This window comes from Megalobrama amblycephala, linkage group LG8, assembly GCF_018812025.1.
Source record: "Megalobrama amblycephala isolate DHTTF-2021 linkage group LG8, ASM1881202v1, whole genome shotgun sequence".
Lineage (NCBI taxonomy): Eukaryota > Metazoa > Chordata > Actinopteri > Cypriniformes > Xenocyprididae > Megalobrama > Megalobrama amblycephala.
Window position 1 is genome coordinate 31,614,375 of NC_063051.1, and position 26,743 is coordinate 31,641,117.

The 26,743-nt window shown below is 39.2% G+C and overlaps 1 protein-coding gene and 1 long non-coding RNA gene across 4 annotated transcripts in view; one reads left to right on the forward strand and one right to left on the reverse strand.

The window, feature by feature from the left end:
• Nucleotides 1-17,496, reverse strand: part of tmem198b (transmembrane protein 198b) — a 31,986-nt gene extending 14,490 nt beyond the window's left edge. The window contains exons 1-2 of one of the 3 annotated variants that reach the window (XM_048200555.1): nt 17,238-17,496; nt 16,860-17,073 (exon numbers count right to left, since the gene is read on the reverse strand). The gene's annotated coding sequence lies outside the window, so the exon portion shown is untranslated. Of the gene's footprint in view, nt 1-16,859; nt 17,074-17,233 lie in introns of all 3 variants that reach the window. The other 2 variants (XM_048200554.1, XM_048200556.1) reach the window with 2 other exon arrangements.
• Nucleotides 17,497-22,158: 4,662 nt separating this feature from the next.
• Nucleotides 22,159-23,635, forward strand: LOC125273298. Its single transcript, XR_007186044.1, has 2 exons — nt 22,159-22,674; nt 23,172-23,635. It is a non-coding gene; the product is annotated as an uncharacterized LOC125273298 (long non-coding RNA).
• The last annotated feature ends 3,108 nt before the right edge of the window (nt 23,636-26,743 follow it).

Genomic DNA, 26,743 nt, shown 5'->3' on the forward strand with positions numbered 1-26,743 from the left:
CATAATTCTCCTGAAGCCAGTCCGAGTAGAACGTGAGAAAATTCTACATTCAGTTACACTCCCTCCCTATTTTCTCCCCTTCACTGTCATACAAAACACATGCCTTAGTAATTATCTTTAACTTAGGGATAATCAAAGCTCTGTTTACGTCAACCCCCACGTGGCAGAGAATCCCTGCCAAACCAAACTACAATCCAGCACAGAGAGAAAAACAGCCATATTCTCCTCATTTTACATCAATAGATCTCCCTATCCAGACAGATGTCCAACAATAATGACCTTTCACTTCCTGTCCGTGACCATAACAATGAAAAGATGCAACCCTTATCAGCTCTAGGCCGGGCAGCATTGACCAATAGGAAGACAGCCTCCCCCTCCATAGCAACAGACTAGGATCCAATCAGAGCCATTCTAGCTTGTGGGGCTCTACTAAGTGTTGCTGTAGCATCATCATCACAACCTGAGGAACTAAAACAACTGACCACAATGCCCTCATTTATGCTTACGCAAAAGTATGTTAGAGTACACAACAAGCACTAGTCTAGTTAAGGGGTGTATATAGTCTAAGTTTGATATGGAAAGATGTAAAGATAATGTTTGGGGAAGATTTTACTTTTTACTTACACATTCAATTTTTTTTATTAATCACAATTAAAAACATTGGAGTTTTTAATATTTTTCTTTTGTAAATTTCACAGTTACTCTCCGAAATAATGTAGAAACAACTTAAAGACAGTATATTTGTTTAATGGCATCTTTTTGTGAATGAAGGCCAGTTTCACTGATACTAACACTGCTACTGATGTCTCTATGAAATTATTTTTTTTTAAAACATTAATTATAGACATTCAACATTACAGTATAACTGAAAGCTATCAAATTCAACAATTATTAGGCTTTAGAAAAAAATATTTTTAATTTAAGTGAACTTAAAACAATCTTCACATAAACCCATTATAATAGGCTAAATGTCATATTTACCTGTAGCCTTCCTGTCTAACAGGTAGGAAATATACAGAAATTGAATATTTGTCAAACACTTTACAGTCTTCACTGCATAAATTATAAATGAAATATAGATTGATCCTTATTAAAGCTACAATTTTCTCTGTTCTCTTTGTTCTTTGATGAACAATAACGTCAGATATCACAGCAACTGGTTTATTAGACTGCTGTCACTTTAAGAGCTGCCGCTGCCGAACGTGACGCGGATCTGATGCTCATCTAATTTTCTCACAACTTTTTAAGTTCATTTAAGACGTTATTAACTCATTTAAGACTGCTCTTATGAGGATACTCGACAAAATGGACATTTTGGCATAATTCTGTGTGTTTTTGTTTGTTCAAGTGCGAAAGAGAACGATACTGGCGCGCGTCTTTCTGTGCACACGAGTCTCGTGTGTGTGTGTCACATGACATGACATTCACAGACAGTGCGTTCTCATTTGTTTTGTGGCGCTTGAATGGTTTAAAAGCATTTGCATGAATAAGAGCGTGATCATATAACGTAACGATAGCCAAATTATGACGGAAAAAACGGAAAAAAATAAAAATAAATGCACCACAGTTTTCACAAAAATATGAAGCAGCACAACTGTTTTCAACATTGATAATAATAATAATAAAAGGTTTATTAAGCACCAAAACAGCATATTAGAAAGATATCTGAAGAGGACAGTGAAATGGGTTACACTGCTGTGGTTTCTGATGCTTTCTGAAATCGCTTTACAGAGGTTACCTGAGGTCACAGGGATGACCACATTCAACTAGACAACACCTGTTTATTGGCCGTGTTAATATCATGACCTCTGGAGTGTCTTACCCGCCTGTTGTTGGTCAGTGAGATGGACACTTGTAACCACGGTAACCTAACTTGACACAGCTGTTAGAGCGGTTTGGCTTCGATTTATCCCATTGTTTCAGTTCGTCTTTCTTTTGCTCAGTTCCTAGCCTCCCACTTTATTTTGTTGTTCCTCGCTTGCGGTTCTCCTCTAAAGCTCATTAATAACTTCCATCTGCGGCCGTTTACCTCAACTTGCACTTCTTCCCATTTAAACGGAGAAGCTTAGCGTTGACCGTCTTCACTCCCTGGAGATGTTTTAGTGGATTTGGACACCTGTTCTTCTTTTTCTCACCTAAAAGCTCTCCGAGTTGCCTCCATGTCACACGCTTGTGTTTATCTGTCCTCTAGAGCAACAACATAATCAGATTACTGACAAACACTATATGATTAATCTCCCGCTGGTCCAACATTAGCCAACCGGCCCATTCCCATCCCAGGAAACACGTTCAAATAACAATCCAATTTACTTTACACCACTGTATGTAAAAGCTGAGCACTCAATGAGATTAAATCCCTTGCTTTTGTCCCTTTCATTCCCATATTTCCTCTGATAAACTGAAGCACAGTCCAGTGTTTACTGTTCAATACTTTTCCCAGAGGGAGCCTACAAAAAATGCGTAACGTCCAACAGGGAGATCAGTGGATGTTCTTTTTGAATGGAAGTCAATGAGAAGATGACTTCTCTGTGTATACTCAGTATACGACAATATTCACAATATTCACTCCCTCCCTATTCCACAAAGGACATTTATAAAAGGGTTAGTTCACCCAAAAATGAAAATTCTGTCATTAATTACTCACCCTCATGTCATTCCACACCCATAAGATCTTCGTTCATCTTCAGAACACAAATTAAGATATTTTTGATAAAATCCGATGGCTCAGTGAGGCCTGCATTGACAGCAAGATAATTAACACTTTCAATGCCCAGAAAGCTACTAAAGACATATTTAAAACAGTTCATGTGACTACAGTGGTTCAACCTTAATGTTATGAAGCGATGATAATACTTTTTGTGCACCAAAAAAAACTAAATAACGACTTTATTCAACAATATCTAGTGATGGACGATTTCAAAACACTGTTTCATGAAGCGTCGAAGCTTTACGAATCTTTTGTTTCGAACCAGTGGTTCGAGCGTGTATCAAACTGCCAAAGTCACGTGATTTCAGTAAACGAGGCTTCATTACATCATAAGTGTTTCGAAACGTTTCGAAATTTCAATGGTTCACATGACTTTGGCAGTTTGATGAATAACAACGGACCCATACAGCAAATTGTTTCGTGGTCGTCGTTTCAAACATCCTCCATCTCCTTGTAGACTTGTCTCTCATTGGTTATTGTGAAAGTACTGACATAATCATAGTCATAATAATCATAATAAATAATAAAATTCGAAATATCAAACATGATGTTTGATATTATTCGGGGGCCCTGATGTGTCTGCGAGCAGATCAGGAGGTTTAAGATTTGATTTGTAAATGCCTCACAACAGCAGATAATCTGGGCCAAACTTGATTGTAATCGACCAAGGTAGTGGACAAGATTTTTTCGCAGATTGTCAGGAGAGGTAAATCAGGGATAAATCGGCCAAAAACTTCCTGTAGTCTAAGCCTGGCATTAAGGGGAAAAAAATATGATAGTCGGGCTGTCATGATACCAGGTTTTCACTCCACTGCTATCATAGCCAAAAGAATTCACAATAGCAATATTAATCACAATTTCTATAGCATATTTAAATAAATAAATAAATAAATAAATAAATAAATAATGCTACCTGTCAAGATTCATCTTTCACTATTTTGTGTTTTCTGTTTTTTGGCCAATGATTAACACTCAAAATGTGTAGGGAGGCAGAGAGTTAGTTGGTGATGAGCACTTCTTGCACCCCATCTATTTACAGAACTAAAAAAACTCTCAACACTGGCAAGATAACTTTTCTGGGTGTGGATAGAGTGTCTCGCTTTTTACCAAGTGATCATATCTGACATATTTCGGTGCGGCAGCAGCTACACCTGCATCATTTTATGATGGGTGGTCATCGTCGTATGTATTTATGGAGGTGTGTTCTGAACAACTCATGTCTGTTCAATCATTCACAAGAGCGATACTGCTGTTGGATAAGGATGTTGAGTAAGACCGTCAAACTCAGACATTGCTCTCAGTGTATGTAGAGAAACTTTGTATAGCCTTCTTAAAGATCCGAGCATTACAAATGCATGGCTGATGTTTAATTAAATTAAGTCTCTGAGTGACTGACAGTTTAAAATTCTCGTTTGTTCTTCACATTTCACACCAGACTGTTTCGTGAATTATTCTCAACATGCTGCCGGTTTTTCAAAATATCTTTTATTAAAAGATACGGCAATGCCAAGCATTTTGTCCTCTGAGGCAATGCAGGCAAGTACATTTATTTTTTTATCTTATAGTGTGTTTGTAATAAATGTCAAACTAGCACTTAACGCTATTAAAGGGTTAGTTCACCCAAAAATGAAAAAAATTGTCATTAATTACTCACCCCCTCCAAACTCACAAGACTTTTCATCTTCGAAACACAAATGAAGATATTTTAAATGTAGATTTCTGTACATCCATTGACAGCTACACAACTACTAAGTTTGTCGCTTCAAAAAATTGCGTAACATGAGAATGAACCTCATTGGTTCTTGCGGAAGCTCAAACGCGCTGCGTAACACGAGAATGAACCTCATTGGTTCTCGCGGAAGCTCAAACGCGCTGCGTAACACGAGAATGAACCTCATTGGTTCTCGCGGAAGCTCAAACGCGCTGCGTAACACGAGAATGAACCTCATTGGTTCTCGCGGAAGCTCAAACGCGCTACGTAACACGAGAATGAACCTCATTGGTTCTCGCGGAAGCTCAAACGCGCTGCGTAACACGAGAATGAACCTCATTGGTTCTCGCGGAAGCTCAAACGCGCTGCGTAACACGAGAATGAACCTCATTGGTTCTCGCGGAAGCTCAAACGCGCTGCGTAACACGAAAGAATGAACCTCATTGGTTCTCGCGGAAGCTCAAACGCGCTGCGTAACACGAGAATGAACCTCATTGGTTCTCGCGGAAGCTCAAACGCGCTGCGTAACACGAGAATGAACCTCATTGGTTCTCGCGGAAGCTCAAACGCGCTGCGTAACACGAGAATGAACCTCATTGGTTCTCGCGGAAGCTCAAACGCGCTGCGTAACACGAGAATGAACCTCATTGGTTCTCGCGGAAGCTCAAACGCGCTGCGTAACACGAGAATGAACCTCATTGGTTCTCGCTGAAGCTCAAACGCGCTGCGTAACACGAGAATTAACCTCATTGGTTCTCGCTGAAGCTCAAACGCGCTGCGTAACACGAGAATGAACCTCATTGGTTCTCGCTGAAGCTCAAACGCGCTGCGTAACACGAGAATGAACCTCATTGGTTCTTGCACGTCAAGCAAAATCGCTTGAGCTTCCGTTTACCACAACTGATGTGTGAGTTGATGAAATTTTATATGTGAATAAAAGCCTAAATTCAATCTGTTCATCATATAAAGTGATTGTGTGTCTTCAGAAAATTTGGACTAAACTGCTCAATTCTTATGGATTAGTTTTACAATCTTTTTATGAACTTTTTGAAGCGTAGTGGTAGTTATGTAGCTGTCTACGGAGGGACAGAAAACTTAGATTTTCATTCACTCTTAGATACTGTACGATGAAATTACCCAATCACAGCAGTGGGTGTTAACTTCTGTTTCTGGAAGAGGTAACGTCCTTGAAATTGAGTGTTTTTCACAGAGAGTGAAAATGAGGAATCGTTTTTACAAGTTTTGGACATTTGTTGTGCAAAAAACTTAGCATAATTTATAAACTAAACAAAAGAAACAGAAAAATCTGAAACTGCATTTCATGTAAGTTCTTTAAATATGACAGTTTTTAATCTATTCCACTATATTGCGCCATCCCTTAATGAAAATTTTACTTTGAAGACAAAAAGAGCAACTGATTCATGCATGAATAACTACAGGCACAGTCATTTGTTTGTATGTGTTTGATGATGTACTGAATGAGTGGCACTATGTGAGTGGTATTTGACCACAGAAGCAGATCCGGCACCACCTGCTGCACCCCCTACAAGCTGTCCTGTCTTACCCAACAGCGGGGCCTTGTCTGTGGGCTACGTTCGCTCACGACTCCCTTAGTCACCCACACCCAACACCAATCATCTATTAAGTAACCCACCTACAGCACCGTCAGCATGCGTTGGCTACAGATGATATTGTGTGTGTTTTAGGCAGTGTCGTGTTTGGAAAGCATTCAGTTCCTGAATAATTTGGCTGACGGTTTGAACAGTGTGTATGTTCATCGGAGCACAGGGTTCCAGCCTGATGCGTCACCCCGCAACAAGATCAATGTGTATCATAGAGTTGTCTCATTGTTTTCCATATCTTATCCAGCCTCCAGAGTGTTTCTCTTCTCTGCCAACTCTCTATCCAGTTCTGCTCATGAAATGCATACTTTCTTGACTCGCACTCTGTTTTGTTCCAGTACTGTGTGCTAGCCTTAGTGTCAGAAAAGCGTCTGTCCAGCTGTAAACCTCAATCATATCCTCCCACAAGTGCCAAAAACTACACCCCACCAACTCTATCTTTCCCTTACATAAACATTTACACATTTTCTTTGTCTTATCCAATTTAAAACACACATACAAACATTCTGTATCATATTTGCACAGACATGGAAGCGCCCTCTCATTCACACGTTGTCTAGATAGCGCCCAACACACCACCATCCTAATGATAATCCTCTACTAGCAGATTTTCCTATTTTCATGAATCGGAAGGTGCTCTTTGGCACATGCTGATACTAAAATAGTCTGCCGTCTCGGCCAAACCCTGCAGGGGCTGTTTTTCTCTCATCCCATTGCGGTTTGGACACCGCCAAACACCCAGCGTGGAGTTACAGAATTCCACTCCGGAAAAGATCAGTGTGAGTGAATGTGTGTGTGCGTGTGTGTGTGTGTGTGTGTGTGTGGGTGGGTGAACCTGGAACACTGCCAGCGGAAGAAAGCCGGGCAGAGAATAGAAAGGACGGAATAAAAAAAAAAGAGGAGGAAAAAATGAGATAAATGAAAAGCAATGAGCAAAACAAAAGAGGGGAGAAGAATCTGTGTGGTGATTTTTAAAGAGTATAAGAGGCTGAGAGGGGAATACAACGTGTGAAGAACGTGTGTGTAGGGAGGAGAAAGAGATGGAACCCTCTCTTGCATAACTCCTTCATAATGGATCAGTCATGCTCCGCTCATTCTGTTCATGTGTCGCCTGCAGTATCTGCTGACGAAGGGTGAAAGGAACCCAAAGCCTGGTTGTGCAGAGAACTAGAAAATGGAGTCAGATGAAACATTTCACAACTCTTCAGACTGAGATTAACAAATCTGACTAGGGGGTCATTTACACGACACCGTTTTCAACTACAAATGGAAAACTTTATGCGTTTTTGTCATTCATTTATATGACAACGGCATATTGGGGGCCTGAAAACGCAAACTTTTGAAAACGTCCATTAAAGAATAAAAGATACTGTTATTGTCTCTGTGTTTTAAAGGTGCCCTAGATTATGTTTTTAAAAGATGTAATATAAGTCTAAGGTGTCCCCTGAATGTGTCTGTGAAGTTTCAGCTCAAAATACCCCATAGATTTTTTTTAATTAATTTTTTTAACTGCCTATTTTGGGGCATCATTATAAACGCGGCGATTTTATGCTGCGGCCCCTTTAAATCCCGTGCTCTCCGCCCACAGAGCTCGCGCTTGCCTTAAACAGTGCCTTAACAAAGTTTACACAGCTAATATAACCCTCAAAATGGATCTTTACAAAGTGTTCTTCATGCATGCGGCATGCATGCGTCAGATTATGTGAGTATTGTATACTGTTATATTGTTTACTTCTGATTTTGAATGAGTTTGATAGTGCTCCGTGGCTAACGGGTAATGCTACACTGTTGGAGAGATTTATAAAGAATGAAGTTGTGTTTATGAATTATACAGACTGCAAGTGTTTAAAAATGAAAATAGCGACGGCTCTCTTGTCTCCGTGAATACAGTAATAAACGATGGTAACTTTAACCACATTTAACAGTACATTAGCAACATGCTAACGAAACATTTAGAAAGACAGTTTACAAATATCACTAAAAATATCATGATATCATGGATCATGTCAGTTATTATTCGCTCCATCTGCCATTTTTCGCTATTGTTCTTGCTTGCTTACCTAGTCTGATGATTTCAGCTGTGCACAGATCCAGACGTTAATACCTTGTCTAATGCCTTTCATAATGTTGGAACGTGGGCTGGCGTATGCAAATATTGGGGGCGTACAGCCCGACTGTTACGTAACAGTCGGTGTTATGTTGAGATTCGCCTGTTCTTCAGAGGTCTTTTAAACAAATGAGATTTATATAAGGAAGGAGGAAACAATGGAGTTTGAGACTCACTGTATATCATTTCCATGTACTGAACTCTTGTTATTTAACTATGCCAAGATAAATTCAATTTTTCATTCGAGGGCACCTTTAAAAAAAACCCGCAAATTTGAGAAAATGGTGATATCATGCATATTCGTATTAGGCTACATGTTCAGTCTATAGGCGTTAGGGCTGGGACAATACATCGAAACTCGATACGACTTGGTACCGAAGTCGGTACTTTTGACAACCCTACGCATAATGAAGCGTTTTCGGGGATCCATGTGAACGGGGATCGTTTTGACATCATTGTCGTCTGTACAAGAAAAGAGCAAAAGGAAAAACGTTTCCGTTTTTTTGTACATTGTTGTCATATAAACGTACCCTAAAATGCACGAATGTGGACAAGAACGTTTTTTTTTCTCTGAATGGCAAGGAAATGAACCTCATATGCTGTAGTTTCAAACAGCCAAACGCAGGGCCTCCAGTGAGGCCATACTCTCGGCACCACATGGCTCAGTCTACAGGAAACACATTGCATAAAAACAATAAAATCAACTTCAAAACAAAAGCAGATGACTAGCATATAGAGGCTGGCCTACCTATTTTCTTTCACAGGGTCTATCACTCTAATCACTCATCAAACTACCATTGGTAATGAAAACAATCTGTCATTCTAGAAACCTTGCAACTTCTGGATTGAATTTGAGGTTCCTCTCGTGTCAGAGCTGTTATCATACTCACAGTTGGTCACATGAGACCAACTACAGTAAAAAAAAAGAGGTCACATCAGTGTAAAGAAACAGAGGTAACAAATGGAATCACCTGAAAAGATGTAGATAAGAATAACAACAACAACAACAACAACAACAAGTAAAGGTTCAGTTAATAAAACTATGTGTTTTCTTTATGCTGATGCATGGTTATCAAGGCTCAAAAATATATCCAGTTTGGTGATTACTTTGTCCTAAACAAGTAACAATGCTGGACATTCTGTTAAATTTATATCTGGTCGCCAAATGAATGTCCAGGGGTAACACTAAAAGGATTAAAATGGATCATTCCAGGTGAACGGGGTGAGGTTACAGATTTGACGCACAGGAAATGTACCTGACACGAAAAAAAAACAGGAGGCGGGGAGACAGGCTTTCCTCAGATTACCACACCAGATTTCACTTCAATGCTTGCATGGCTATGACAGAGAGCTAAACAAAGGATTTTGTGGCTATTCTACTACAACTCAACACAAATAAGTTATGGCATTGTTCAGAACACTGAATATCACAGCCAGCTAGGGAAGAGTTTTGTAGTAAACAGACTTGATCGGTGATGACAGGCCTTAGATGGGGAAGATACTAGTCTAATATAGCCTACACAAGGACATCAGATCCCTGACGCTTTCAGTTTATTTAAGGTTTCATTAATTCTGAATCAGACTGAAATACATTATTCTGTATCATTTTTATTGCATGCCAAACTAATAACACATTGAAGCATGAATAATTTGATTCTTTCCATCCAAGCAAAGCATCACAACGGACCTTAGTCAGTCAGGCCAGACACCATATTTCACTTAAAAACAAGGCAATAAGGCATAGACATACTGGAGTCTATTCCAGTACAGTTTTGATGTCTTGACGCAGGTGTTTCAAACTCCAGTTCTTGGAGATGCCACTGTCCTGCAGAGTTTAGCTCCAACCCTAAATAAACACACCTGGACCAGCTCTTCAAGTCTTTAGGATTACTAGAGACTTCCAGGCAGGTGTTTTGGAGCACTTTTGGGCTGTGTCTGAAAACTTTGTCAGCTTACTTGCTGACTTATTTAGGCAATGACTTTGTAGGCAGCACTTGAAGGTACCTCACAAAACCAATTTCGAACAGACTTCGTATGGGTTTAATGAGCTACAGCAAAATAGCACAAGCTTTGATGATAACTAAGTGAATATTTAATTACTACAATAGCAATTTCTCGCTAGAAATTAGAAGTGGGAAACATTGGCCAAAAACAGTACATTTACATGCAAACTGACCACCAACTGCAAATTTCAGATGGCATCTTTATTTTTTAATGCAACTGTCACCGAATAGAAAGCACAGGATTGTGGGATGTTCAAGACAGTGAAGGATACCAAAGACTACCAAAGAATAACACAAGACGTGTCACTCGTATTGTTTTGAATGGGTGAAAGTGTAACGCGCAATATGGCGGAATAAGTCCCGCCTTCTAAATAAGAGCCAATCGCCGACTGGTAAAGTCATCGCGTCACTTCAGCGGCCGTTAGAATCACCGGTTTCTATAGAAACAGTCAGACGCGCGCCTCCAAAGAGACGCGCATTTAGGTCTGCGCATGCGCATTAGCTTGATCCAACCTGAAAAATACAGTTTTTTTGTCATGATTCGAGCGTTTAGAAACTAAATTTATGAGCCGGTTGTTGTTAGATTTCATTGGTGATTTCAAATATGAAATTTAATCGTAAGGTTGGCGAACAGTTTTGGAGAATTTGATTGATGTTTGATGTTTCCCCATTCAAAGAGATTGCATGATGCCCAGGATGCCAGAGAGGCATTTCAAAGATGGCCACCGAGTGAAATGACTTGTCTTAAAGGGACTTTGAGGATACATCTATGCTGCCTTCTAGGGATGCACCGATACCAAGCTCATGTACTTGTACTCGTACTCGTAAAAATACCCCCGATACCAAAGACTGATACCTCACGTGACGTAACTGACAGAATCTTCCATGCACAGAGACACCGGCGGCAGCAGCAGAAACAAGGTGAGCCTCAGAATGAATGATGACAACCGACACATTGCGAAATGCATGCTTTCAATCACAAATCGTTATCGATTAGTGAAGGCGGGATAGGCGGAAGCGCGCTGAATGACACAGACCAGATGCGCTCTCTCTCGCATGCGTGCTCTCTCTTTCTTGTGCGTGATCAGTTCTCCTTGCGCCTGAATGGTAAAATGCACACATAGTTGTCAAAATGTCCATCGTGTGTAGAGTATCTCACGTAAAAACAGTCGGTTATGGCTTAAGTCGACATAAACATTTGGATGAAAACAGGATATGTGAATTCAGTATCCATGAATTCGGTCTTAAAGGGACCGTAGCCTATATTTGTCATTAATGTTAATAAAACAACATAATAGGTTAAATAAATGTATACATGGTAAATAAACCTACTGTATCTGAAAAACAAGTTTATTTAATTTTTCTCTCTATAGTATTTGTTGTATTGTTTGTAAATTTCTTTTTATATAACAACAATTATATATATTGGTAATTATGCCCTTAGGTTATTGGACACTGTGAAATTTATGTTCTTTAAGTTTGTGACAACTTTTTTCATTAGAGTAATAATAAAGAAGCTGTCCTACATTCATTAGTCTCACTGTGTTGTGCTTGGAAAACTGCACCACCAAAAAAAAGAAAAAATGTATAGGCATCGGTATCGCCCGAGTACTAGAAAAAAGTATCAGTACTCGTACTCTGTCCTTAAAAAAAATGGCATTGGTGCATCCCTACTGCCTTCAAAAAGCGATCAGATGAAGATATCTCAGGAGACACGAAGCGAACCTAACTTAGGATTGGGACACGCCTTATGGCTTCTTTTATGTTCCACAGGAGGAAAATCATACAATTTTGGAATAAATGATGGTCAGAGTGAATAAATGATGACAGAATTTTTAGGTGAACTATCCCTTTAAGGCCACTGAAAATTTGGTTGAATTATCCCATGATTTACTCATCTCAAGCCTCCCTAGGTATACAGTATATATCTTCTTTCAGACGAACGCAATCAGAGTTATATTTAAAAATATCCTGGCTCTTCCAAGTTTTATAATGGTAGTGAATAGGGGGCGCGATTTTGAAGTGCATCCATCCATCGTAAAAGTAATCCATACGGCTCCAGGGAGTTAATAAAGGCCTTATGAGCGAAGCGATGGGTTTTTGTAAGAAAAATATCCATATTTAAAACTTTATTAACTATAATAACCGTACACATCGATTTGCGGCGGAAGAGTGACCTCTGAACTGACCCATGACACAATGACGAACATGGAAGCGCAGAGGATAGAGCAAAACAAAACACCGGTCACAAATTAGAAGTCTAAAACGAGAATTTTTAAAGAGAAGTATCAGAGGATTTCAGTATAAGAGAAGAGGAGCTTGAGTTTGTTGCACAGCCCTATTTGTTTAAATCGTGAGAGGCGCCAAAGCTTATGATGCTCCTACATCCTTAACAAAAACACATCACTTCACTTTAGAAGGTCTTTAATAACCCCCTGGAGCCGTATATATTACTTTTATAATGGATGGATGCACCTTTAAGGCCAATGAAAATTTCACGGATTGAAAAGTATTTTAATTGTTCTGTTGGCTGAATAATCTACACTAAAGTTCTCAACAATAACTTTTGGAGCTCATTGTACTTACGTCCCACAAATTAAACATGCCATCTACTCATGTCAATATAGTAATTTCAAGGATGCACAGACAGAAATGTCCAATTCAATAACAGTAACTGTTTTCACAGCAACACAGTGGTGGCAATGCACGTGTGATGCTAGTTCAACAAGTGTGCTTGTGCATATTTAATACGATTCTGCAGTACATGTGGCTTGTGTTGAGTGGATTAATAGTATTATGACCTCACCCCTTCCACCATCTCTGTACGCCTTTGTCTTTAGCGGCAACTCCATAGCACCTCTCAATCTTTCCAGGTCACTTCTATTGTGTTCGTTCAAGGTTTAAGGAATGCCCACACCTAACCACCTGCGACTTAACTGCACACACCATTTCAGTCAATATTTTTGTTCATTATTACCCTGTAACACTCAGTACACACATCCTCTAACACCCATTACACTAACATGCAGAAATTTCAACATAATCTGTTCTGCAACCAATACAACTGTTACATAACATGGGGATAAAACAACAGACTGATCGGGACTTCTCAAAACAAAGCAAAACTTTTTCTGCTCCCATTTATCTTGAAATCTGTTTTGTTTTTTTCCCACCATAAGAAGGTCTGTGAGTCATGTATTTGTCAGAGTTGGTGGACATCAAAAGAATGCAAGTCTTTTGGTGATTTGGACTTGGAACAAAAGGATCCCCATGTGGCACACACAAGTGGGAGCGAAAGACGAAAGATTTGACCAACCAGCTAGAGGCCTGCAGGACAATGAATGGTCTGTTCATCATTCAGTGTATCCGGGGAAAAATCTTGCTCTGTTTCTGTATTCATGGAAGTTGAGCCAGCGTAAACAGAGCTAAACCACATCAATATCTGAAGTTTAGGTCAACAATATGCATCAAATTATTACGGTACAAAACATCCGTTACATGTGTTTTGGTTAAATGCATTTAGTCATTGAAAAGTTGTTCATGTAAAGATGAAGACTAAAGGTGTGGTCACCAAAAAAGATGCAAAAAGGTCCATTGTCAATAGTGTAACGTAATAGCTTTCTAGTTTAGTAGCTTTCTACTAATCAACGTGGCAAATGACCAATCAACGCTGCGTGATCAATTTGAACACATTGTAAAATGTGTGTGGGGAAAACTTTCGCCATCCCATGAGATTAGCAGTTGTGTGAATTCCTAATGAAATGAATAGATTTCGGCCACAAAATTCAACACACTACAGTAAATGTGACCATGACTTAAAACTCCATTGCACTGATTGAAATGACACGTGAGTATTGATGCTACCTCACTTGAGTGTGATCCCTAATCTGGTGTCCATATTGACAAGCCAAATCAATACAAATGAATAATTAATCAACATTAATTATACTAACACCTGACAGCAGACCAATCAGTAATATACCAGTTGCCAATCATCGTAACCTAAGCATAGCAATCACAAGCTCTCATCCAAACTACTCAAATCTGTTAGTGTCACATGACAGCTCTGCTAAATATGACAGTGTTTACAGGAATAGGTCTCCAGCCATGATGAATTAACTTTGATTCGATGTGTGAGCTGACATGCAGGACAAATGATGGGGGCTGCCCTGGGGGCATCATTTGTGCTGTGCCACTGCTGCTTTACTGTACCACTGCAATCGATGGGTGACATGTGCCAATACCAAATGTTCCTGGGGAACGTCCGCACAGGCTAAAGGCCAAATGACAACATCACACAAATAAAACTGGCAGTGCACGTGCTGACAGTCTCCAACTCCTTAAAGCAACAGTCTGCAGGGAGTCCATAAGTGGCCCTTTACGCAGCTGGTGTTTTTGTGGTTAAAAAACGCATGATGCATGTCATTGGAAAGGGAAAAATAGCAAGGTCTAGAGACATGTCTTTAAAAACTTCTTTTAACTTGAGCACCGTATTTTTAGAACACTGTGTCATGCAAGATGCAAATGCATGGTTAAACTCGTCCATCTACCACGTTTATGTAGAAAAACAACAGAAAAAGTCTGTGTCTAAGGCCCCTAAAAGAACAATAGAGGGTTAAAAACTTAAGATGCCAGTGTATATATATATATATATATATATATATATATATACACACACACATTTTTTGTAGCATGCTCCAACAAAGTCCACAATGCATGGGAACTCTGATAGGATCAGAGTTAGACCTAACAAAGAACCTGAAGAGGACATGGTGATAAGATGAAGCAAACAAGCTAGTGAACTTGTCATATGATAGGGTGACGTGCCTAAAATCACATTCTTTGAATATCAAAAGGTTATGTGAGAAGACAAATTATATACTTGTACAGTAACAAGATCACTGGCTCATCCTTAAGAAAAGCACTGTTTGTAAAAAATGATATCAAAGACTGAAACTGGGAGGAATTTAATGATTCCGGTTCTCAGAGTCATTTGTTCTGGAATCGCACAACACTGTTCACACTATATTTTGCATTTTACACTGTAGGCTATATATTGTAGTTGTTGTGTTGTTGTAGTAACGTTTAAAGGGATAGTTCACCCAGAAATTTGATTTACTCACCCTCAAGCTATCCTAGGTGTATATGACTTCTTTCAGATGAACACAATCAGAGTTATTTTTTAAAAATATCCTGGTTCTTCCAAGCTTTATAATGGGAGTGAATGTTTTTTTTTTTTTTTTTTGAAGCCCAAAAATGCATCCATCCATAAAAAAATAATCTTAACAGCTCCAGGGGTTTAATAAAGGCCTTCTAAAGTGAAGCGATGGGTTTTTGTAAGAAAAAACTCATATTTAAAACTTTATCAACTATGATAAATAGCTTCCAGCAGACAGCTGGAATTTGCGACGGAAGAGTGAATTCTGACCTGACGCATGATGCATTGACGAACAAGGAAGCGCAGAGGAGAGAGCAAAACAAAACACCGGTCACGAATTAGATATCTAAAACGAGAATTTTTAAATAGAAATGTCACAGGATTTTGATATAAGACAAGAGGAGCTTATGATGCTCCTACATCCTGTGTCATACATCGTGTCACGGGTTAATCTTGTCGTGCAAGTTGACTTGTGCAGTATGCGTATCACCCTTATGCCATCCCAGATCAGATGTATATTATTTTCTTCTGAGGAACACAAATGTAGATTTACAAAAATAATCTCTGTGAGGCCATATAATACAACTGGATATGTCCAACAAAGTTGACGCTGTGAAACTCGCATGAGAAGTGACATGCTGACAACATGCAGACCTTCACAGCGCATACAGTTGGCCAAAAGTGACGGTTTGTAGTTTAAAACGTAAAAAAAAATTAGTATTTTCCCTCACACACCTATCATTTTGCATAATAAGACAATGATTCATCAACTGGGGCCGTATGGATTATAGTCAAGGTTTTTGAAGCGTCAACTTTGAAGGACCCCTCCACTTCCATTACATGGACTCAGAGAGATGGATTATTTTTCTGAAAATTTCCGCTTGTGTTCCACAGAATAAAGGAAGTCATGTACAACTGGGACATGAGGGTGAGTAAAGGGAGAATTTTCATTTTTGGGTGGAGTATCCCTTTAATAAAAACAGTTCTCAGTTCCCTAAGATGTCAATGGTATTGTATGACAATCCCTCAATTCCATAAAATAATCATTGTACATTCTCTGGGACAGGGAAATGTTTAGTATACTCGTACTATAACACTCACATGATATGCAAACCAACACAAAAAGCATGTGTCTCGTCTCGTCAATGCCCAACTGCTGCAAGTAAACAGAAGTCATAATCACTTTACCTGCAGGTATGAAAGCTAATGCATAGAGATTTCCGTGCGTAAATGAATAGAATAATCTATAAGCGCAGACGGGTTGCGTTATACGACAACACTGTCATAACATATGATCTCGTCTATAACAAAAATCTCATGCATAAACTCATTTGGACTCGGTGCATATGAGACATCGTGAGCGAAGTAGGCCACGACATCATTTTCTTGATTCATAACACACGCAAGCAAATCCCCCTATTCTACTGATGCACAGACATTTACAGTGACATGCATGTATTTCGACAGCGGCAGAATGCTTAAACCAAACCCGCGATTGGCATAATCATGTTATTCTGAACAAAGCGTCCAGACGTGTCCATATGCGCTCACCCTGATCGAGGTTCAGCATCCTGCTTCTCCCAGATCCAGGTCCCGTGCTTTGGTTTCGCTCGTCCGACAGTCTAACCTCCGGCGAAACAGCCACATTCCAGTCCTATCGATCAAGCCCTGCACACTTGAGCTCAGTCGGGAATATAAAGCACTTGTTTGTCCTGACAAAGAGCTCCGGAGATGTTCCCGGTCGGCTTCTCGTTGGTCGTGGGTGCTGCCAATTAGTTTACGCACCGATTATTGCTTTGCATTTGTGAACAAGTCCTCTAAGACTGCTAAAGCACAGTATTTTATACCATGCTGTGGAGTGACTTCAGTGGGATGAAAGTCACTGATCAAAAAGATGCCGAAACACACATAAATAGTGCTGTTACCTACTCACGGAGTCTGGGCGGACCGTGCTGGCCCGAGCAGGCGGGGTCAGGGGAGATGTAGGGCACGCGAGTGCTTCTAGTGGAGGATCGTGAATTTGAATGAACACAGACGCAAATCCCTGGGATTCATTTCGATTAATGGGAATCTCTAAAGCTACTCCAGGTAGTATCGAGAAACAAATCTGATAAAAAACCAATCCATTTTGAGTTTGGGTAATCCGTGTCTGTAATAAAACGTTCAGTTTTCCTCATCTAACAAACAACTGTTTGCTTCGACGCAGTTCAAATAAAAACAAATCGATACTTTTATGCAGTGCAAAACATTTTCAGATTATGGAACATTTCATTTAATGTGAATTCAGTACCTACTGGCACAAAATTCATCAGACTTTATCAAATGTCATTGCTATAGCCTAAACAGCTTGCGAAAATGAAAACATTAAATTCAGTAATAAATGTTGTTAAATGCCATTTTTATTTAGCTTATCTTTTTATATTTATGTTTTATTTTTTGTAAAGTTATAATTTTGTTATAACATAATAGGTATATTGTTTTGAACTGCTTTTACAATGGTTAGCCTACTATTAATAGTGTGATAGTTTTTTGGTGAATTGTATTAAAACCAGACCAAAAATCCTAATATAATCAAACTGAATCATAATAATTATTAATATATAATAATTATATACAGTACAGTCCAAAAGTTTGGAACCACTAAGATTTTTAATGTTTTTAAAAGAAGTTTCGTCTGCTCACCAAGGCTACATTTATTTAATTAAAAATACAGTAAAAAACAGTAATATTGTGAAATATTATTACAATTTAAAATAACTGTGTACTATTTAAATATATTTAAATATATTTGACAAAGTAATTTATTCCTGTGATGCAAAGCTGAATTTCTTTTTTTCAGGATTCCTTGATGAATAGAAAGTTCAAAAGAACAGCATTTATCTGAAATACAAAGCTTCTGTAGCATTATACACTACCGCTCAAAAGTTTGGGGTCAGTAAGAATTTTTATTTTTATTTTTTTGAAAAGAAATTAAAGAAATGAATACTTTTATTCAGCAAGGATGCATTAAATCAATCAAAAGTGGCAGTAAAGACATTTATAATGTTACAAAAGATTAGATTTCAGATAAACACTGTTCTTTTGAACTTTCTATTCATCAAATAATCCTGAAAAAAAATATTGTACACAAATATTTTGTACAATTGTACACATTAAATGTTTCTTGAGCAGCAGATCAGCATATTAGAATGATTTCTGAAGGATCATGTGACACTGAAGACTGGAGTAACGATGCTGAAAATTCTCTCTCTCTCTCTCTCTCTCTCTCTCTCTCTATATATATATATATATATATAAATATATATATATCCCCGTTTTTTAATTATTAGATAATAACAAATGAGATTTCTGTGATATTTGGCCACTCAAATAGAAAATGTCCCCGGTCTCCATTTCAAAAATCTGGTCACCTTTCTATATAAATATAATTATATGTCGTTGTTATTCCCACATTAATTACTTAAATATGCCAACATTTTTTTTTTAATATTAATGCTCGAATAACAATAAGGGAATACATACACTCTAAATGCTGGGTTGTTTTAACCCACGTTTGGGTCAAATATGGACAAACCCAATCGTTGGGTTTAAAATTTAAAGGTACAATAGGTAAGATTTTTGGATCAAAATATTTTGTTGACTTGTGTATTTACATTATCTCAGGTGTTTCCAAGAATGTTTAAATCCGGACAAATAAGCAATTTTAACCAGGAAACTGGCCGTGTCTGTGCGTTGCATATCAATGACATCATACCTGCGTTACCCTCCATTTCCATTAGAAACCATGGAAACACCAAAGACGCTTTAATAAATTGTGTGCTTTATTAGACAAGAGAACAACTGTTTGGTTACATTTATAGACAAAACTAATCATTGATATATAGCTCAACATGTTTAGTCTTATTGTTTGAATCTTGTTTTCTTGATTTTCTGCGAGTAGGTACCATGTTTTTATGCCTCCGAGAAAAACACTATTTTGTCAAGTGGCTAACAGCATAATCAGATGCAGCTTTATTTTTAGTGACAGTAATACAGGATTCTCTCTGTCATACAATTTATCAACACAAGCCATCCAGCATTTATTAATATGATATTCTAATATCGATCTATCTTACTGCAGTGTGCAACAAGTGTCTCACAGCAGCCGCCTAGCGAACGCACAGAGTAACGTTATAACATCATTTTCAACACAATCAAATGTATTTAATATGATAAAAGCGCTGCGTTACTCCACAAACGCTTGACCGGAAGAAGCAGAAGCGGCGACTGTGGCATAATAAAAGCTCCACTGCTCTCGAGGCGTGTGTTGCGTTCGTCTCTCATTAGCAATCACTCCAGCGCCCTGCACTGCTATATACTACAGTAACATTAATAATCTCATCCATGAACATGATTTCTGCCCGAGTCCCATCCTGATTCTTGTCCACCGGCTGTGAGGTGAAGACGACATCTCCCATGATTCCACGCTCAATCTCGGCGTCATCAAGCTACGCATTTGTTTTGAATAGGTCACCTCTAGTGGTGAAAAACTACATATTGTGCCTTTAAACCAATGGTTGAGTTGGTCCATAGCCTATTTGACCCAAACATGGGTCGAAACAACCCAGCATTTTTTAGTGTATAAATACACACACATATTTTTTATAAGCAAAATATAAGCTGCAAAACAAGATGACAAGGACACAGACACTACAGTTGTATTAATACAACAACATACAGACATTGATACACTAGGAAAACTTTTAAATACATGGATTTTCTTTATATAATAAATAAACTCACTTTTTTAATTAAAGTCTAATTAAAGTGGGGATAGGATGGAATAGCGTTTGCAAATTTTTGCTTATGAATGAAGAATTTGCCACATAAAAAAACAACAACAACAAAAAAACAGTATTCTCCAGGGCTCTATATGCCAGCCAAACATTCCAACAGAACAGACTAAAGGAAAATAATGACGTGAGCAACTTGGCGAAAAGAGAGTGCAACACCACTGCTGCCACCTGGTGGATACAAGGTTTATAGCATGTAAGAGAGGTAGAGAGATGCAGGGGAGCTGCAGAATGGATTAGTTCACTCAAAAATAGAACACAAACAGAGATGTTAGGCTTTATGACAAGCTTCATTCATTTTCATTGTATGGAAAAAAAATATGCCATGAAAGTGAATGATTACTTGTTTATAAATTGTGTAAATTGTGACAGAATTTTCATTTAGGGGGAATTATCACTAAAGGGTTGCTTATCATTTAGGCTAAAACTAAATGATAAGCAACACATTTCACAACAGCAAATCTTTGCAACAAATAGTTTAGCAATAACTACATCTATAGAATCGTTTTGTCCTCAAAGTTGATGTGTTAGAAGCAGGAAAAATGGACAAGCGTAAGAATTTGAGCGAGTTTGACAAGGACCGAATTGTGATGGCTAGACGACTGGGTCAGAGCATCTCCAAAACTGCAGCTCTTGTGGGGTGTTCCCAGTCTGCAGTGGTCAGTATCTATCAAAAGTGGTCCAAGGAAGGAACAGTGGTGAACCGGCGACAGGGTCATGGGCAGCCAAGACTTGATGCACATGGGGAGCGAAGGCTGGCCCGTGTGGTCTGATCCAACAGACGAGCTGCTGTAGCTCAAATTACTCAAGAAGTTAATGCTGGTTCTGATAGAAAGGTGTCAGAATACACAGTGCATCGGTTTGTTGAGTATGGAGCTGCACAGCTGCAGACCAGTCAGGGTGCCATGCTGACCCCTGTCCACCGCCGAAAGAGCCAACAGTGGACACGTGAGCATCAGAACTGGACCACGGAGCAATGGAAGAAGTGTCCTGGTCTGATGAATCACGTTTTCTTTTACATCACGTGGATGGTCGGATGCGTGTGCGTCTCTTACCTGGGGAACACATGGCACCAGGATGGGAAGAAGGCAAGCCGGCGGAGGCAGTGTGATGCTTTGGGCAATGTTCTGCTGGGAAACCTTGGGTCCTGCCATCCATGTGGATGTTACTTTGACACGTACCACCTATCTAAGCATTGATGCAGACCATGTCCCTTTTATGGAAATGGTATTCCCTGGTGGCTGTGGCCTCTTTCAGCAGGATAATGCTCCTGCCACAAAGCAAAAATGATTCAGGAATGGTTTGAGGAGCACAACAACGAGTTTGAGGTGTTGACTTGGACTCCAAATTCCCCAGATCTCAATCCAAACAAGTGAATGAACAAACAAGTCCGATCCATGGAGGATCCACCTCACATCTTACAGGGCTTAAAGGATCTGCTGCTAACATCTTGGTGTCAGATACCACAGCACACCTTCAGGGGTCTAGAGGATTCCATGCCTCGAGGGGTCAGGGCTGTTTTGGCAGCAAAAGTGGTCCAACACAATATTAAGATATAATATTATTAGGTGGTCATAATGTTACTGCTGGTCGTATATTTATATATATATATATATATATATATATATATATATATATATTTATATATATATATATACCCAACAAACAATGCTCTTTTATACAATCACGTTTCTTAAAAAGACCCTACAACGTTTTCATTTTATATAAACAGAAATAGACGTCATTTTCATCATTCACCACATGATGGCACAATTTTCTTGTTACAAGCACCGAGCAGAAACAGTAGTTGAAGCGAGAAAATAAATGTAGGTTTTAAATGTTAGCCACACATATATATTTAATTTAGAAGAATTACGTATTTAACCTGAGGTAAACTGATGTGATAGGCCTAATGTTCAATAACTCATATTTGAAGTATCCTAATAATCTACTCAAAAGTGAAACAGATCTTTCAAACACTGCTGTTATTCAGTTTTCTCTGCACACAGCTATAAAAAGTAGTAGTAGACGTCCACCGGCACCTGATCTGAATCAGGAAAAAAAGAGACATTTGCAAGTGTCATGTAAATTTTGTGCAAATTAAACCCGCCCTGCGTGAAGCAGAGTAAGCCCTTCCTTGTCATCTTATTTGTAGCATAGTGACTGAATGATTCAAAAACGTTTACCGCTTACGACCAGGGATGATCCGTATAAAATATCAGATCTTAGATCGTGGAAGTGAAAGGAAATTTGCATCTAAAGCCTTGGAGGCCCAAACCACACTTCAGCAGGACCATCACACACCCCGCCCCTCGGTCAACATTAGACCTGTCTAAAGTGCGACAGGTGCGTGGAGAGATCAGCACCTTCACTGCTGCGGGAAAAGGAGAGGGGGATGATTTTTTTTGTCGACTATAAAAACCCGACACTGGCCAGGCTGATTCATAGGACCTGCAGGTACGGAAACGAACATGTCGACTGAGGCCCTCCATCAGAGCAACCTGGATATGAACCTACAGAGGTGAGCCAGACAGGTAAAACCAACTACACAAAAAAAGCTTAAAAGGGCTTTTCTCAGACCATACATACATGCATTAAGAAAAAAACGTGTTTTTTTTTTTTTTTAAATTTTTTTATTAATTAAACTATTTGCATTTTGCAGAATATATTTTACTATTAACTGGAATTTGATATCAATATATGCACAAACTACAATATCAATATCTATTAAAAATCTGTCTACTAAATAAAAAAATTGATTAAGAGAAAGGAACATGCATTGGGGAAAAGAGTGAAATGAAAGTATTACATCATGCAGTGGAAAATTAATTTCATTTTCAACCATTTTAAATGTAACTACTGCTAAGAAATCCTAGCCAAAACTAAAACTTGAGTAGGAATTGTGTCAGGAAAGCAAAAACATTATTGTAACAATATATCAGTGTATTGAATATAAAATGAATATATGGTAATGCTAGAATATCCCATTTTAATTAAACAGTTTTACTTATTTTGCTTTTCTTACTTGCAGGGAACATGCCTGAAAATCTATTGGATTCAAAGTTTTTGACTGTAGTTTCTGGAGTTTATCTCTTCGATGGATAAAACTGCACTTGCTCTACGTTGAGCCACACGCACAATACATGTGGATTCAGTTTTGTTCGTTCGGCTCGCGTTAAGCAAGTGCAGAACTTCTTCTTGTGTGACATTTTTGGATTAGAAGCACGAATAACTGCTATGCTCTTTTGTTTGAAATGTTTTTTGAATGGAAAACAAGAACCCAAACGTCAAAAAATTGTGAGATATTCCTATATATAAAAATGTAAGAGCCGCAATTGATCATCTGTCTACTGAAATGGTCATGATTTACAGTGTCACCTGTTATCCAACACCATGTTTGTTGAGCTCTCCACTTCCTCTCTTCTGTGCTGGTTTTATCTTCTCACATATGCTGCAGTGATGTAATGGCAAAATAAAATTCTTCTCAACCCTTCAGTGTTTGTATGTTGAGTTATCACACGTACGCTAGCCTGGTAACTGTGGAAGCATATGATTGCTATGGAAATCTAGAAGTCAGTGGAGAGTTTGATGTGCAGAAGGGGTAATGGGTAATCTGCACTAATAGGTAACAGGTAAAACATTAACTAGAGGAGCCTGGACTCTCTCTTCCCTCTCAATCAGCCTGACCATCTGGTCACACAGGCTCTCATTGAGTCATCCTGGCCTCCATATCTCTCAAGTCAAATTCATTCAAATAAATTACCATTTTTACCCCAACTCTTCTGAATAACACACACATAAAGCCATTCAACATCTGTGGCTGTTGTTAGGTTAACAGTGCATCATTATAGCACACCTCTGATGTATTTGTCTTTGTTTACCATTATAGTAACTGTTATAGTGTGAGGCACATTGTTTTATTTCACATCTGTTGCAGACTACACAAGAATACTAATAAAACAAGCAGTTTAGCTGAAAGAGAAACACCGTTTGTAGCAGATGTGAAATCGGAGGGCTGTTATTAGATCAGAATTTCATGTTCTGCTCTGATGATGCTGAAGGCTACTGCAACTAAAGAGGCTCCAGGGGCCATGTGTTTCATCCAAAGACCATTACAATACCACTAATGAAATATGCAAGTGCCTTTAGGCTGCTTCACAGCCTGTGATTGGTCATAGGAGTATCTTCAATATCACCAATTAGACTGAGAAATATTGAGGTCAACATTCAGTATGCCCAAAGCGATTTGGAAGTGTCTTTTGTTCGAGCTGTTTATTGACTCAATCTGGCAAACAAACCTAAACACACCTACATGTTTACATGAACATACACACACATATACAGTAAGCTCTAATAGTGTGTGTGTATAGCAAGGATGCATTGAATTGATCAAAAGTGTCAGTAAAGACATTTATAATTGCAAATCAGCATATTAGAATGATTTCTGAAGGATCATGTGACACTGGAGTATTGATGCTGAAAATTCAGATTCAGAATTCAAATTGATAAAATGTGAGTTTTAAAATGTACCTTAAGTGTCCAAATGTGTTTTGGAGACACTGTATACATGTCTCATTCTCATCATTCTCATGTGTTACGCAGCACGTTTGAGCTTCCGTAAGAACCAATGAGGTCCATTCTAGTGTTACGCAGCACGTTTGAGCTTCAGCGAGAACCAATGAGGTCCATTCTAGTGTTACGCAGCACGTTTGAGCTTCCGCAAGAACCAATGAGGTCCATTCTAGTGTTACGCAGCACGTTTGAGCTTCAGCGAGAACCAATGAGGTCCATTCTAGTGTTACGCAGCACGTTTGAGCTTCCGTAAGAACCAATGAGGTCCATTCTAGTGTTACGCAGCACGTTTGAGCTTCAGCGAGAACCAATGAGGTCCATTCTAGTGTTACGCAGCACGTTTGAGCTTCCGCAAGAACCAATGAGGTTCATTCTCGTGTTACGCAGCACATTTGAGCTTCCGCAAGAACCAATGAGGTTCATTCACATGTGTTATGCAGCACGTTTGAGCTTCCGCAAGAACCAATGAGGTTCATTCACATGTGTTATGCAGCACATTTGAGCTTCCGCAAGAACCAATGAGGTTCATTCACATGTGTTATGCAGCACATTTGAGCTTCCGCAAGAACCAATGAGGTTCATTCTCGTGTTACGCAGCACGTTTGAGCTTCCGCAAGAACCAATGAGGTTCATTCACATGTGTTATGCAGCACATTTGAGCTTCCGCAAGAACCAATGAGGTTCATTCACATGTGTTATGCAGCACATTTGAGCTTCCGCAAGAACCAATGAGGTTCATTCACATGTGTTATGCAGCACGTTTGAGCTTCCGCAAGAATCAATGAGGTTCATTCTCGTGTTACGCAGCACGTTTGAGCTTCCGCAAGAACCAATGAGGTTCATTCACATGTGTTATGCAGCACATTTGAGCTTCCGCAAGAATCAATGAGGTTCATTCTCGTGTTACGCAGCACATTTGAGCTTCCACAAGAATCAATGAGGTTCATTCTAGTGTTACGCAGCACATTTGAGCTTCCGCAAGAACCAATGAGGTTCATTCACATGTGTTACGCAGCACATTTGAGCTTCCGCAAGAATCAATGAGGTTCATTCTCGTGTTACGCAGCACGTTTGAGCTTCCGCAAGAACCAATGAGGTTCATTCACATGTGTTATGCAGCACATTTGAGCTTCCGCAAGAACCAATGAGGTTCATTCAGGTTCATTCTGTGTTATGCAGCACGTTTGAGCTTCCGCAAGAACCAATGAGGTCCATTCTAGTGTTACGCAGCACGTTTGAGCTTCAGCGAGAACCAATGAGGTTCATTCTCGTGTTACGCAGCACATTTGAGCTTCCGCAAGAACCAATGAGGTTCATTCACATGTGTTATGCAGCACATTTGAGCTTCCGCAAGAACCAATGAGGTTCATTCACATGTGTTACGCAGCACATTTGAGCTTCCGCAAGAACCAATGAGGTTCATTCACATGTGTTATGCAGCACATTTGAGCTTCCGCAAGAATCAATGAGGTTCATTCTCGTGTTACGCAGCACATTTGAGCTTCCGCAAGAACCAATGAGGTTCATTCTCGTGTTACGCAGCGCGTTTGAGCTTCCGCAAGAACCAATGAGGTTCATTCTCGTGTTACGCAGCACGTTTGAGCTTCCTCAAGAACCAATGAGGTTCATTCTCGTGTTACGCAGCACGTTTGAGCTTCCTCAAGAACCAATGAGGTTCATTCTCGTGTTACGCAGCACGTTTGAGCTTCCTCAAGAACCAATGAGGTTCATTCTCGTGTTACGCAGCACGTTTGAGCTTCCTCAAGAACCAATGAGGTTCATTCTCGTGTTACGCAGCGCGTTTGAGCTTCCTCAAGAACCAATGAGGTTCATTCTCGTGTTACGCAGCGCGTTTGAGCTTCCGCAAGAACAAATGAGGTTCATTCTCGTGTTACGCAGCTCGTTTGAGCTTCTGCGAGAACAAATGATGTCCATTCTAGTGTTACGCAGCACGTTTGAGTTTCAACGAGAACCAATGAGGTCCATTCTAGTGTTACGCAGCTCGTTTGAGCTTCTGCAAGAACAAATGAT